This window comes from Mesoplodon bidens, assembly GCF_964165515.1.
Source record: "Mesoplodon bidens genome assembly, chromosome: 13".
In the NCBI taxonomy this organism is placed as follows: Eukaryota; Metazoa; Chordata; class Mammalia; order Artiodactyla; family Ziphiidae; genus Mesoplodon; species Mesoplodon bidens.
The window spans coordinates 51,805,715-51,820,967 of NC_138169.1; the positions used below are offsets into that span (position 1 = coordinate 51,805,715).

The 15,253-nt window shown below is 43.5% G+C and overlaps 1 protein-coding gene across 7 annotated transcripts in view; it reads left to right on the forward strand.

The window, feature by feature from the left end:
• FHOD3 (formin homology 2 domain containing 3) overlaps positions 1-15,253 on the forward strand; it is a 497,371-nt gene that overhangs the window by 423,906 nt on the left and 58,212 nt on the right. The gene's annotated exons all lie outside the window — the stretch shown is intronic.

Genomic DNA, 15,253 nt, shown 5'->3' on the forward strand with positions numbered 1-15,253 from the left:
CTGTAAACATTACACATGTATCTAGATTTCTTATTTTCCATAGATGTTTGAGAACCTGTAGGCATTGCTGCTGTGATATTTTTAACAGAGATATTCTATCCACTTTTATAAATGGAAAGCTCTGTACATGAAGTTACTGGACATCAAAGGTAAAGTCATGGCTAATGAACACTGATGAAGAGGCTGCATGATACTATCACAGATTTTATTTCTCATAATTCACTGCATTAAAAGGGTCTCCTTTACATATCTTAAAGAACTGGTTTTTTTTAAAAAAACTCGTGATTCTGGGTATATTACAGTTTTAAAACAGGTTTAAGACTGTCTTCTCAGGAACTAGGGGTAAGAGAAAACGCTTTGTAAAGTATAGTTTAAACATGTAAGAACTTATTATCATGAATTAATTCCAGCTCCATGGGTTGCTTCATTGAGCATCATATTGGGTGAGTATAAAGATGCCTGAGTTGGGCTCCCTGACCTCCCAGTCGGGCACTGAGTTTGAATCAAATAGTATGTGCAGCATCCTCGGGATAGAAGTGTCCTTCAGACAAGGACCTGAGTGATGGAGTTAGCGCCTTTCACCACTGTGTGATGCTGAAAGGCTAGGGCGGGAGCTGTAAGCGGTCAACTTCCTGTTAAAACCTGTGCCTGGGGGTCTGGATCTACCTGCTGCTCTTCCTGAGTTGGCTTTTACCCTTGCAATGATTTCTGTCCAGTCCCAGCAAGGATGTGAATCTAAACCATTTCCAGCCCTACCCCACCCCACCCCCAAGTCAAAATTAAAGTTTTCTCCTGTTTACAAATCAAACTGCTAGGATCCAATACAGAAAATCGTGCCATCAGTCCTCTCCTCCAACTGGAAGTAGACCCCCTCTTGTCCTCTCTAGAAAATGACACCAAGGGAAGTGACATTGGGCACCTGCTCTTGGTGTCTCTGTGTCCTGACTTCCCAGGATTGGTCACGTGTGGTCATGAGCCACCCTCATGCCCCCCTCAATTCTTACCGTCAGACCGGGCATCTGGGAGAAGACTGGCCTGGCGGGGTTGAAACAGCAGACGTGGTGGCCGGGAGTTACCCAGGATGTGCCCTCACTCCCTTCACGCTCCAACACGCTCATCTGGTTGGCCCGTCTCCATCGTCCCGCATGGCTGTCTGCACCCTCTGGGCTTTCCCTGGTTGCACCTCAGCCTCGGAGGTTGCTGATGGGGAGGCTAGCTCTTGACTCAGGGTGGGAAGAATAAAAGAGTAACAGTTTGGCAGTGAAGGAACTTCTGACTTCATTTTTACAAAGGAAATGGCAAAGTTAAAAGCTTCCTTGAGAATACAGAAAATGGGTTCACCTCCCCCGCCTCCTTCTCTTGATCCCACTGTGGTTGGTGGTAAGAGCCTGGTTGGTGCCCACTCAGTAGCCCAAAGTTCAAGTCTTGCTTGAAGTAGGTGGCAACCTCTTAAAATCCTTTATTTCCCAGCTTAAGGACAAATGTTCGCCTAGTTTTTATAAAGTGAGAGCATAAGAGGAAAAGTAATATATTGAAAAATTTACCAAACTGATTCCAGAATGTTCTACAATGAGACCCAGGAGACCATCTTGGGAGGCTAGGAAATGTGAGTAGGGGTTAATTGATAAATGTTACAAAAGGTGAGAATGCAAACTGGAGCGTTGAACCTGTTATGTGTATGTTATCCATATAGGTACAACCAATTTTACTTCTGTTTCTAATCCTTGACTGTGATTTTCATAAAACTCAGCTGTAAACAGCCACTTCCGAATTCTGGCTCATGAGAAGTTTTTCATTAAACGCAATAGAGTGCATCAAAAATAAAATAGACTTCACAAGGCAGCACAGAGCAAAGGGAATCAGTTGTAGTTTCCATCAGAAAACTTACACCAGACTAGAGTTACAGGGCATGGTTATGACCAACCGAGTTACCTCTAAAGATTCATGTGCCAGATCCAAGGCTGGGTGACCACTTAATGGAAATGATAAGGACAGAAAGATGTGCTTTTTGATTTCCTTTCCAAATAGTTTCTGGAACTGGATCTACTTTTATCTCACAGCAGGGGATATATGTATATATATATATATATATATATATATATATAATATATATAATATATATAGCTTTTTTTGAATTTTATTTATTTTTATATAGCAGATTATTAGTTATCCCTTTTATACATATTAATGTATATATGTCGATCCCAATCTCCCAATTCATCCCACCACCACCACCACATTTACCCCCTTGGTGTCAGTACGTTTGTTCTCTACATCTGTGTCTCAATTTCTGCCCTGCAAACCAGTTCATTTGCACTATTATTCTAGGTTCCACATATATGTGTTAATATAAGATATTTGTTTTCCTCTTTCTGACATACTTCACTCTGTATGACAGTCTCTAGATCCATCCATGTATCTACAAATGACCCAATTTTGTTCCTTTTCATGGCTGAGTAATATTCCGTTATATATATATATATGTACCACATCTTCTTCATCCATTCGTCTGTCAATGGGCATTTAGGTTGCTTCCATGACCTGGCTATTGTAAATAGTGCTGCAATGAACATTAGGGTGCATGTATCTTTTTGAATTATGGTTTTCTCTGGGTATATGCCCAGTAGTGGGATTGCTGGGTCATATGGTAATTCTATTTTTAGTTTTTTAAAGAACCTCCATACTGTTCTCCAGAGTGGCTCTATCAATTTACATTCCCACCAACAGTGCAAAAGGGTTCCCTTTTGTCCACACACTCTCCAGCATTTGTTGTTTGTAGATTTTATAATGATGCCCATTCTAACTGGTGTGAAGTGATACCTCATTGTAGTTTTGATTTGCATTTCTCTAATAGTTAGTGATGTTGAGCAGCTTTTCATGTGCTTATTGGCCATCTGTATGTCTTCTTTGGAGAAATGTCTATTTAGGTCTTCTGCCCACTTTTTGATTGGGTTGGTTTTTTTTTTTTTTTTTTTTTTTTTTTTTTTGCTGTACGCGGGCCTCTCACTGCTGTGACCTCTCCCGTTGTGGAGCACAGGCTCCGGACGCGCCGGCTCAGCGGCCATGGCTCACGGGCCCAACCGCTCCGCGGCATGTGGGATCTTCCCGGACCGGGGCACGAACCCGTGTCCCCTGTATCGGCAGGCGGACTCTCAACTACTGCGCCACCAGGGAAGCCCCTGGGTTGGTTTTTTAATATTGAGCTGCATGAGCTGTTTATATATTTTGGAGATTAATCCTTTGTCCGTTGATTTGTTTGCAAATATTTTCTCCCATTCTGAAGGTGGTCTTTTTGTCTTGTTTGTAGTTTCCTTTGCTTTGCAAAAGCTTTGAAATTTCATTAGGTCCCATTTGTTTATTTTTGTTTTTATTTCCATTACTCTAGGAGGTGGGTCAAAAAAGGTCTTGCGGGCTTCCCTGGTGGCACAGTGGTTGAGAGTCCACCTGCTGATGCAGGGGACGCGGGTTCGTGCCCCGGTGCAGGAAGATCCCACATGCCACAGAGCAGCTGGGCCCGTGAGCCATGGCCGCTGAGCCTGCGCGTCTGGAGCCTGTGCTCCACAAGGCGAGAAGCCACAACAGTGAGAGGCCCACATACAACAACAACAACAACAACAAAAAAGATCTTGCTGTGATTTATGTCAGAGTGTCCTGCCTATGTTTTCCTCTAAGAGTTTTATAGTGTCCAGTCTTACATTTAGGTGTCTAATCCATTTTGAGTTTATTTTTGTGTATGGTGTCAGGAAGTGTTCCAATTTCATTCTTTTACATGTAGCTGTCCAGTTTTCCCAGCACCACTTGTTGAAGAGACTGTCTTTTCTCCATTGTATGTCCTTGACTCCTTTGTCATAGATTAGTTGAGCATAGGTACGTGGGTTTATCTCTGGGCTTTCTATCCTGTTCCATTGATCTGTATTTCTGTTTTTGTGCCAGTACCATACTGTCTTGATTACTGTAGCTTTGGAGTATAGTCTGAAGTCAGTGAGTCTGATTCCTCCAGCTCCATTTTTTCCCTCAGGACTGCTTTGGCTACTTGGGAACTTTTGTGTCTCCACACAAATTTTAAGATTTTTTTGTTCTAGTTCTGTAAAAAATGCCATTGGTAATTTGATAGGGATTGTGTTGCCTCTGTAGATTGCTTTGGGTAGTATAATCATTTTCACAATATTGATTCTTCCAATCCAAGAACATGTTATATCTCTCCATCTGTTTGTATCATCTTTAATTTCATTCATCAGTGTCTTATAGTTTTCTCCGTACAGGTCTTTTGTCTCCCTAGGTAGGTTTATTCCTAGGTATTTTATTCTTTTTCTTGCAGCGGTAAATGAGAGTGTTTCCTTAATTTCTCTTTCAGATTTTTCATCATTAGTGTATAGGAATGCAAGAGATTTCTGTGCATTAATTTTGTATCCTGCAACTTTACCAAATTCATTGATTAGCTCTAGTAGTTTTCTGGTGGCATCCTTAGGATTCTCTATCATATCATCTGCAAACAGTGACAGTTTTACTTCTTCTCTTCCAATTTGTATTCATTTTTTTTCTTTTTGTTCTCTGATTACCATGGCTAGGACTTCCAAAACTATGTTGAATAATAGTGGCGAAAGTCAACATCCTTGTCTTGTTCCTGATCTTAAAGGAAATGCTTTCAGTTTTTCAGCATTGAGAATGATCTTGGCTGTGGGTTTGTTGTATATGCCCTTTATTATGTTGAGGTAGTTTCCCACTATGCCCACTTTCTGGAGAGTTTTTATCATAAATGGGTGTTGAATTTTGTCAAAAGCTTTTTCTGAATCTATTGAGATGATCATATGGTTTTTATTCTTCAATTTGTTAATATGGTGTATCACATTGATTGATTTGCGTATATTGAAGAATCCTTGCATCCCTGGGATAAATCCCACTTGATCATGGTGTATGATCCTTTTAATGTGTTGTTGGATTCTGTTTGCTAGTATTTTGGTGAGGATTTTTGCATCTATATTCATGAGCGATATTGGTCTGTAATTTTCTTTTTTTGTAGTATGTTTGTCTGGTTTTGGTGTCAGGGTGATGGTGGCCTCATAGAATGAGTTTTGGAGTGTTCCTTCCTCTGCAATATTTTGGAGGAGTTTGACAAGGATGGGTGTTAACTCTTCTCTAAATGTTTCTTAGAATTCATCTGTGAAGCCATCTGGTCCTGGGCTTTTGTTTGTTGGAAGATTTTTAATCACAGTTTCAATTTCTTTACTTGTGATTGGTCTGTTCATATTTTCTATTTCTTCCTGGTTTAGTCTTGGAAAGTTATACCTTTCTAAGAATTTGTGCATTTCTTCCAGGTTGTCCATTTTATTGGCATAGAGTTGCTTGTACTAGTCTCTTAGGATGCTTTGTATTTCTGAGGTGTCTGTTGTACCCTATGCTTTTTCATTTCTAAATTTATTGATTTGAATCCTCTCCCTCTTTTTCTTGATGAGTCTGGCTAATGGCTTATCAATTTTGTTTATCTTCTCAAAACACCAGCTTTTAGTTTTATTGATCTTTGGTATTGTTTTCTTTGTTTCTATTTCATTTGTTTCTGCTCTGATCTTTATGGTTTCTTTCTTTCTACTAACTTTAGGTTTTGTTTGTTCTTCTTTCTCCAGTTCCGTTAGGTGTAAGGTTAGATTGTTTATTTGAGATTTTTATTCTTTCTCGAGGTAGGCTTGTATAGGTATAAACTTCCCTCTTAGAACTGCTTTTGTTGCATCCCATAGGTATTGGATCATCGTGATTTCACTGTCATTTGTCTCTAGGTATTTTTTGACTTTCTCTTTGATTTCTTCAGTTATCTCTGTTATTTAGTAATGTATTGTTTAGCCTCCATGTGTTTGTGTTTTTTATATTTTTTTCCCCATAATTGATTTCTAATCTCATAACGTTGTGGACAGAGAAGATGCTTGATATGATTTTAATTTTCTTAAATTTACTGAGGCTTGATTTGTGACCCAAGATGTGATCTATCCTGGAGAATGTTCCGTTTGCACTTGAAAGGAAAGTGTAATCTGCTGTTTTCGGATGGAATGTCCTATAAATATCAATTAACTCTATCTAGTCTATTGTGTCATTTAAAGCTTGTGTTTCCTTATTAATTTTCTGTTTGGATGATCTGTCCATTGGTGTAAGTGAGGTGTTAAAGTCCCCCACTCTTATTGTGTTACTGTCGATCTCCTCTTTTATATCTGTTAGCAGTTGCCTTATGCATTGAGGTGCTCCTACGTTGGGTGCATATATAATTGTTATACCTTCCTCTTGAATTGATCCCTTGATCGTTATGTAGTGTCCTTCCTTGTCTCTTGTAACATTCTTTATTTTAAAGTCTATTTTATCTGATATGAGTATTGCTACTCCAGCTTTCTTTTGATTTCCCTTAGCATGGAATATCTTTTTCCATCCCCTCACTTTCAGTCTGTATGTGTCCCTAGGTCTGATGTGGGTCTCTTGTAGACAGCACATATATGGGTCTTGTTTTTTTATCCATTCAGTGAGCCTGTGTCTTTTGGTTAGAGCATTTAATCCGTTCACATTTAAGGTAATTATCAATATGTATGTTCTTTTTATCATTTTCTCAATTGTTATGGGTTTGTTTTTTGTTTTTTGTTTTTGTTTTTGTTTTTGCTGTACGTGGGCCTCTCACTGTTGTGGCCCCTCCCATTGCAGAGCACAGGCTCTGGATGCGCAGGCTCAGCGGCCATGGCTCACGGGCCCAGCCGCTCCGCGGCATGTGGGATCTTCCCGGACCGGGGCACGAACCCGTGTCCCCTGCATCGGCAGGCGGACTCTCAACCACTGCGCCACCAGGGAAGCCCTGGGTTTTTTTTTTTTTTTTTGCGGTATGCGGGCCTCTCACTGTTGTGGCCTCTCCCGTTGCGGAGCACAGGCTCCGGACGCGCAGGCTCAGCGGCCATGGCTCACGGGCCCAGCCGCTCCGCGGCATGTGGGATCCTCCCAGACCGGGGCACGAACCCATATCCCCTGCATTGGCAGACGGACTCTCAACCACTGCGCCACCAGGGAGGCCCCCTGGGTTTGTTTTTGTAGGTCCTTTTCTTCTCTTGTATCTCCCACTTAGAGAAGTTCCTTTGGCATTTGTTGTAGAGCTGGTTTGGTGGTGCTGAATTCTCTTCGCTTTTGCTTGTCTGTAAAGCTTTTGATTTCTCTGTCAAATCTGAATGAGATCCTTGCTGGGTAGAGTAATCTTGGTAGTAGGTCCTTTCCTTTCATTACTTTAAATACGTCATGCCACTCTCTTCTGGCTTGTAGAGTTTCTGCTGAGAAATCAGCTGTTAACCTTATGGGAGTTCTCTTGTATGTTATTTGTCATTTTTCCTTTGCTGCTTTCAATAATTTTTCTTTGTCTTTAATTTTTGTGAATTTGATTACTATGTATCTTGGCATGTTTCTCCTTGGGTTTATCCTGCCTGGGACTCTCTGTGCTTCCTGGACTTGGGTGGCTATTTCCTTCCCATGTTAGGGAAGTTTTTGACTATAATCTCTTCAAATATTTTCTCAGGTCCTTCCTCTCTCTCTTCTCTTTCTGGAACGCCTATAATGCGAATGTTGTTGCATTTAATGTTGTCCCAGGGGTCTCTGAGACTCTTTTCTTTTCATTCTTTTTACTTTATTCTGTTCCATGGCAGTGAATTCCACCATTCTCTCTTCTGTCTTCTGTCACTTATCCGTTCTTCTGCCTCAGTTGTTCTGCTATTGATTCCTTCTAGTGTATTTTTCATTTCAGTTATTGTATTGTTCATCTCTGTCTGTTTGTTCTTTAATTCTTCTAGGTCTTTGTTAAACATTTCTTGCATCTTCTCTATCTTTGCCTCCAGTTGTTTTCCGAGATCCTGAATCATCTTCACTATCATTATTCTGAATTGTTTTTCTGGAAGGTTGCCTATCTCCACTCCATTTAGTTGTTTTTCTGAGGTTCTATCTTGTTCCTTCATCTGGTACATATCCCTCTGTCTTCTCATCTTGTCTGTCTTTCTGTGAATGTGGTTTTTTTCCCACAGGCTGCAGGACTGTAGTTCTTCTTGCTTCTGCTGTCTGCCCTCTGCTGGATGATGCTATCTCAGAGGCTTGTGGACATTTCCTGATGGGAGGGACTGGTGGTGGGTAGAGCTGGGTGTTGCTCTGGTGGGCAGAGCTCAGCAAAACTTTAATCTCCTTGTCTGCTCACGGGTGGGGCTGCCTTCCCTCCCTGTTGGTTGTTTGGTCTGAGGTGACCCAACACTGGAGCCTACCTGGGCTCTTTGGTGGGGCTAATGGCGGCCTCTGGGAGGGCTCACGCCAAGGAGTACTTCCCAGAACTTCTGCTGCCAGTGTTCTTGTCCTCATGGTGAGCCACAGCCACCCTCGCCTCTGCAGGAGACCCTCCAGCACTAGGAGGTAGGTCTGGTTCAGTCTCCTATGAGGTCACTGCTCCTTCCCCTGGGTCCCAATGTGCACACTACTTTGTGTGTACCTTCCAAGAGTGGAGTCTCTTTTCCCCCAGTCCTGTCAAAGTCCTGTAATGAAATCCCTGTAGCCTTCAAAGTCTGATTCTCTATGAATTCCTCCTCCTGTTGCCGGACCCCCAGGTTGGGAAGCCTGACATGAGTCTCAGAACCTTCACTGCAGTGGGTGGGCTTCTGTGGTGTAAGTGTTCTCCAGTTTGTGAGTCACCCACCCAGTTACGGGATTTGATTTTATTGTGACTGTGCCCCTCCTACCATCTCATTGTGGCTTCTCCTTTGTCTTTGGATGTCTTTTATTTTGTGTTCCACTGTCTTCCTGTCGATGATTGTTCAGCAGTTAGTTGTGATTCTGGTGCTCTCACAAGAGGGAGTGAGAGCACGTCCTTCTACTCGACCATCCTGAACCAATCTCTCTATATAGCTTTTTAGTAAGATGATTTTAATTATATTTTGAGGAAAAAGACAGAAATCCTGCACTAAATTTCATCATGTTGTGTTTCTTCTGCTGGTCTAAGATGTGGAGAATGGCATAAGAGGTTGTTAAAATGACCCCAGGGTAGGATGTCAGGGCAGAAAGCCCCTGGGGGTGGGGAGGTACCCTCCATGGTCTTGACATCACCCTGAGGAGCCCCAGGAAGTGGCCTTCCACATCTGTGCCTAATCCAGGACAGCCAATTTCCTCTTGCCCCCAAAGGGCAGCTTTTATACTCTCAGATCCAGAGAGACCACAAAAGGTATGGAGTGGAAGGGGGGCACAGAAGGAAGAAGGGACCTGATTTCCCCTTTGGGGACTCATTGCTGTCTTACTTACCTGGGTTCATTGCTTTATTAAGGGGAGGGGGCTCCGGAATGGATTTGGAGAAATTTTTTCAACTTTATTTACCTTGAAGTTTCTAAATATATCAGAAACTATTAGCAGTGACTCTTTAAGAAAATTCAGAGATGATGATTTATTGGTCTGAGGCAAGCCCTAGCCTGGGTTATTTTGAAAATCTCCCCAGGGTCCTCAGCCAAAGTTGTGAACCATTGATTTAAAGTGAAAAATGAGGCACCATTGAGGGGGGCATTGTTCCCACCATCACTTTCCACATTGACTCCTTCGCTGGCCCCCCACATCCACCTCCATTTTATTCTCCTGAGAAGAGAGGAAAATCTTCCTACCTTATATTCAAGTTCAGGTCATAAGGAAGTATGTTATTTTATTGAACAGCACCCTCAGAAAACCTGAATTCTCCCTGGAAATTCCAAACCCAACTTTGGGGCTTATCTGGGGTGATCACACACCCTAGTGTATCCAGGATGATCCTTGTGTGTGTGGAGGTCCCAGCATAATTATTAAGAGTACTCCCTTCCCCTCTCAAAAGTCTCCTGGTTAGGGTACTAGATAAACTACATTAACATTGGAAATGTAACTGTTTTACAGTTGGCCTCTGCTGTAAAAGACTCTAAGAACAAATATGGGAAGTTAACACTTTTTTCTAAACTTACCAATAAGCAAGCCTATTCTGGCTAGGTCCTCAGAAACTCTATTCCTAACTAAAGGCTTTTCAGCTTTTATTTAGGTTTCTTTGGCTTTTGGACGTTGTTGTTGTCTTTTGCCTTAATGCTTTCCCATATATATGGCCTTCTCCCTTGTTACAGGACTTAGGAAAATTCCATAGCAGTCACATCTTTATGACATCTGTATGGTGGCATCACTGTCATTGTCACTTTCTCAATGGACAGTTTCAAAAATATCCTGTGGTGTCACTCTTTTGGCAGTTAGCGGGGAACGAGGAGGAATGATTTACCATTTCTAGAACTCATGCCTTGCTGAGCCAGCCCCAGGGTCTGTGACAGTGATGCTGACAAGCGTTTTGAGAGGTCAGTCACCTTTCATGGAAATGCTCTCAAACTTAGCAGTATTCTCCAAGACTCTGAGTTCTCTTAATAAATCATGTCCTTAGCCCAGTTTCTATTTTCAGTCACAGCACCCTCTGCGATGACAAGTTCTGTGTGCTGAATAACTACTTTTTAAAAACTGCATCCTTTGTGCTAGTAAAATTACTCTTTAAAAATTCAAAGGGGTGAGGGCTTCCCTGGTGGCGCAGTGGTTGGGAGTCCGCCTGCCGATGCAGGGGACGCGGGTTCGTGCCCCGGTCCGGGAGGATCCCACGTGCCGCGGAGCGGCTGGGCCCGTAAGCCTATGGCCGCTGGGCCTGCGCGTCCGGAGCCTGTACTCCGCGATAGGAGAGGCCACAGCAGTGAGAGGCTCGCGTACCGCAAAAAAAAAAAAAAAAAAAATTCAAAGGGGTGACTCTCCATGTCAACATTTCAGAAAACTTTGGAAGGCAAGCCCTATCCACCTGCCCAGACTGTGAGCCTCCACAATCTTTGCCCGTGCTCCCCTCCCTACTCTGCTCATGTTGTCCTCTCCTCCCACGTGGAATTTTATGCCTTCAGGGTGGCCCTTCTCTGGACCTTGACCGTCTTTATCATGGTGTGCCATGGCTCGTTTACTAGATCTACTTCCCACACCAGGCACTGTCCATGTGCCTGGGAGTCTGCACAGACTCTAATGAGCATCCATAAGCTCTTTTCATTCATTCAGGAAGCCCCAGGCAAGTTGTCCATGTCCCCAGGAAGCAGCTCTGCAGGCTAAACTGAGTATCAAGTCCCTGCACTGTTTCCTGCAACTATCACTATTCAGGGTGGGGACACCGGTCTGATCTGACACTCCTGTTTATATAGGTGCCTTTGATCAGTAAGCGTGGTAGATGCATTAGTTATGAAAAATACACTTTGGTAAACCATATATTTTTAAAATACAATGTTATTAGGTTAAAATGATTAAAAAAAAGGAGTCATTGGTAGTGAAAAAAGCTAAGAGCTAATTCTTAGAAAGCACTATTTTCCAGGTATTGTCCTGAATACTTTACATGTATCAATACCAGTAATACTCTTAATAGTCCCAGCAGACACTTCTGTTGTGCTTACCAGGGGCCCAGCCTTGTTCTCACTGATTTACATCCATTGTCTCCTTTCATCCTCACAACAAACCCTGTGAGATCAGGTCCCAGAGAGGACACGAGACACAGAGAGATTCAGTGACTTGGCAAGGTCTCCAGGCTGTGAATGGGTCAGACCCCAGCTGACCTACCTGGTGACTTGATGCTCTGGATATTTGCAGTTACACTTCAGGGCTCCTGAATCTGCTCGTGTCATCCCTGGATTCCGTTTTGTTTCGGCTACTTTCAAGCTCATGTTCTGAACGCTTCCTCTTGCTCTTCCCTTGGGGATTTTTAAATCTTGTCATTGTTTTTAAAAAAAGACTCTCTCTTTCTCCTTAATGATCTGTATGCTTTGCTACTGAAATTTTAAATTTCATTTGGTCTGGACTCTAACTGCGTGACCTTGAGCAAGTCGGTCAACCTCTCTGAGCCTGTTTTTGACTATGGGGGGAAGAAAAGAAAGAAACCAGGCCTGATCCCGTGTGCCTGACCTCCCAGAGTTGTTTGGTAGACCCAGTGCAACAGGGGAGAATGTGCTTTTGTGCTGTGTTAACAGATCAGTCTTTTTTTATGCTATTGATTTTCTTAGCCTTTGTCTCAACGTGACTTTCCTGAGATTCCAATGTGAGATTTTAAATTAGCCTCTAAGCTTAATGACTACTATTTAGCGTTAAAGTTTTCCTTTCCAGTTTTTCCTAACTGCTGCCTGAATATTCACCCTTCTCTTTTCCAAAACTGAATGATTATGAGGGGGAGTAATGGTCTCGTCCTCAGGATATTGAATGCTATCAGGTTGTGGTCACTCTTACATGGCAGTCACCCACCCCATAACCATTCAGAATCAAGTTTGTCTCTTTACTTGCAGATTCTAAAAGACTTGGTCTTGGAGGCAATACTTTGTTCTGTCCAAAAACCTGACTTGCATGTCTCCTCCCTGCGAGGCCTGTGGTCATCCATCTCTGTATCAGGATTGGCGTTGCCCCACAGTCCCCCTGAGAAGACCTGAATAGGTGGTTTAACCGTTCTAAAAAATATTCCTGTCGTATGTGACTTTCTGCCCCTTGGAATGGCTGAGTTTGCAGGGCCCAACCTCTTGGAGCTGGTTGGTTCTAGAGAGACAGCCCCCACCCAGGGAGCTGACCACCAGGTGAATCTAGGGCTGCAGGGGAAAGTCACAGCCCTTACCCCTAAGCCTTGGCAGTTAGCACTCACTGCTTATTTTTCTTTTTTTCTTTTTTTTTTTGTGGTACGCGGGCCTCTCACTGTTGTGGCCTCTCCCGTTGCGGAGCACAGGCTCTGGACGCGCAGGCTCAGCGGCCATGGCTCACGGGTCCAGCCGCACCGCAGCATGTGGGATCTTCCCGGACCGGGGCACGAACCCGTGTCCCCTGCATCAGCAGGCGGACTCTCAACCACTGCGCCACCAGGGAAGCCCACTCACTGCTTAAATTGAGTACCTCTTCTATGCTTCTTAGAAATTCTGTAAGTCTTGTGGTCATGGGCACCGCCTGTTTGAAGCTTCCTCCTGGAGGGGCTCACTTCTGCCTCCTGGAACTGGACCCTCAGCCCTCTTGGACAGCTTGGGAGAAAGGAGCTGAACTGCCTTGGTGACTTCCTTCCTGCCCCTTCTCTCTAAGAGGTCTCTGCTGGCCTTGAAAGCATCTCTTGCCATAGAGGGTAACCTCGGCCTCTCCCCCTTTTGGCTGTGACACCCTCTCCCCACTCCCTGCAATCTTCGTGGCCAAGTCAAAAGCAAACAGAAGCCCTCCATTCCGTGCAAACCTGAAGCATTTCTCCAGAGACAGTATTTCCAGAAGGGCAACGGTTGGCAGGTTGGAGGCTCCCTGGTAGTTGTTGTTTTGAAGGAGGTTCAGGGTGTTGCTGCCCCGTTCGGCTCAGAAGTTCAGCTTCACTAGGCTTTCTGGAAGCAAATCAGAGCCTGGCTTCTTCCTAGAGTGCCCCTTGCCCCTTCAAGAAGTAAGTTCCTCTTTTACCTTGAGAACTTCTGCATGTACTTGGGGAAATTACATGTTCAAAGACATCCGCACCTGGTTCCCCCCACTCTGCTCACTTCCACTCTGTTGCTGGGGCAACTCTCTTGCCCCAGAGACAGTTGTTCCCATTTTCACTTCCAGCAGCCCCCTAGTCCAGCATCCTGTGCCTGAAGCCCCACCCACAGGAGCCTCCCTCAGCATCCTTTCTGCCCTGGGAGTTCTTGAGACCTGAGGGCAGAGGTTTGGCTGATAGACCTTTTATCAAAGAATTGAGGCAGAAACGCTTATTTCCTGTTGTCCCAGGACTGACCATTGCTGCCGGTGGCATCGTGGCCCCCCACATTTTTGTTGGTCTCCATGAAAAATGTCCCCATTCAAGGCGTAGGCGCCTAACAGGCACTCAGGAAATGAGATCTGTATCAAAGAAAGGCAAAAAATAAATAAATGTGGGAAGATACCCTGCCAACCAGAAAGAGACAGTTGAAGGACTAAGCTTGCTTCTCAGCCTCTTTTCCTGCTCAGGGTTTGCTGTCGTGAACCATCACTGATAACATCTTGAGAAGCCAGTCGGCAGAGGAGTCTCATGGGGTGTGGCATACTCTAACCATGATGACCCTTGGACGTTCTCACACAGCCTGTGTTCTTGCTTTCTGCTGGCATTTTTTTTTAAAGAAGGAAGATGTCAGTCAATCCAGTCTGTCATGAGGTTAACCTACCATGTTGAGTTTTTTGACTTAAAGTTACTTTCTTTGGTTCCATATTAGAATTGGGCTTTCATAATGGATTGTGACTCACTGATCTTGCGCTCTTGTTGGAATGCCCTGGATCACTGTATGAGAGCTTTTTCTGTACTTTCATTCTGTTCTGTTCTATCATTGTAACTGTTTAGTGCCAGTGCTACACATTAATTATATCAGTTTATAAGTTTCTAGAGCTAATTGGGTAGATATTATATATATTTCTACTTACGGATTTTTTACACATATATTCTTTCATAGTAACTCTAGACTATTTTTTAATTCCAAAAAAATCTTGTTGGAATTTGATTAGAATCACTTTAAATATATATATTATTTAGATATAAATTCTATGATGAGAGATAATGAACATCCTTACAACACTGAGGCTTCCTATCCAGGAACATGATGTTTCTCATTTATGCACATCTTCTTCTTTTTCTCTCAAGAAAATTTTGTTAGTTCCTTCAAGTAGGCCCTGTATTGATATTTCAGGAGGTTTGGGCGTTTTGTTTCCTTGTTTGTGTGTTGTTTTTTGGGATGTGTCTGGGCTCAAATAAAATGCAAAACAACTTTCTCATCTCCTGCCTAGAAGTATCACCTCCTGTCATCCTCCCAACCCTGTTCCACCTTTGCCCCATCACATCTTAGCCCTTCCTTTCCAGATGCCTTTAGAGGGTCATGTAACATTTCCTAACCTCCTTTATAAGGAACACTCTGTCTTATCTGCTTTATCTCCTCTTTCTATCATTGACCAATTTCCTATTTTTCTCATTTCAAACAGTGGACGGTCACAGACTGTCTGATCAGAGAAGTGCAATAAGAAGATGGGTGCCTGAGAAAGACTCTTAGCAAGAGTAGGGTGAATGCGCTGGGGGTGAGAAGAGGCTGGAAGCAGGAGGCCCGTGGTGGGCTGCCCTGGGAGGCTGGCACCAGGGGTCGGGTTCAGGGTGCAGGTGGCGGGAATGAAGGACGGGGCATGAGAGGCTTTGTGGAAGAGGATGGGCGACAGTGACTCAGACACAGGACCAGGTGAAGGACGTAGTGAAGGTCACTCTTGC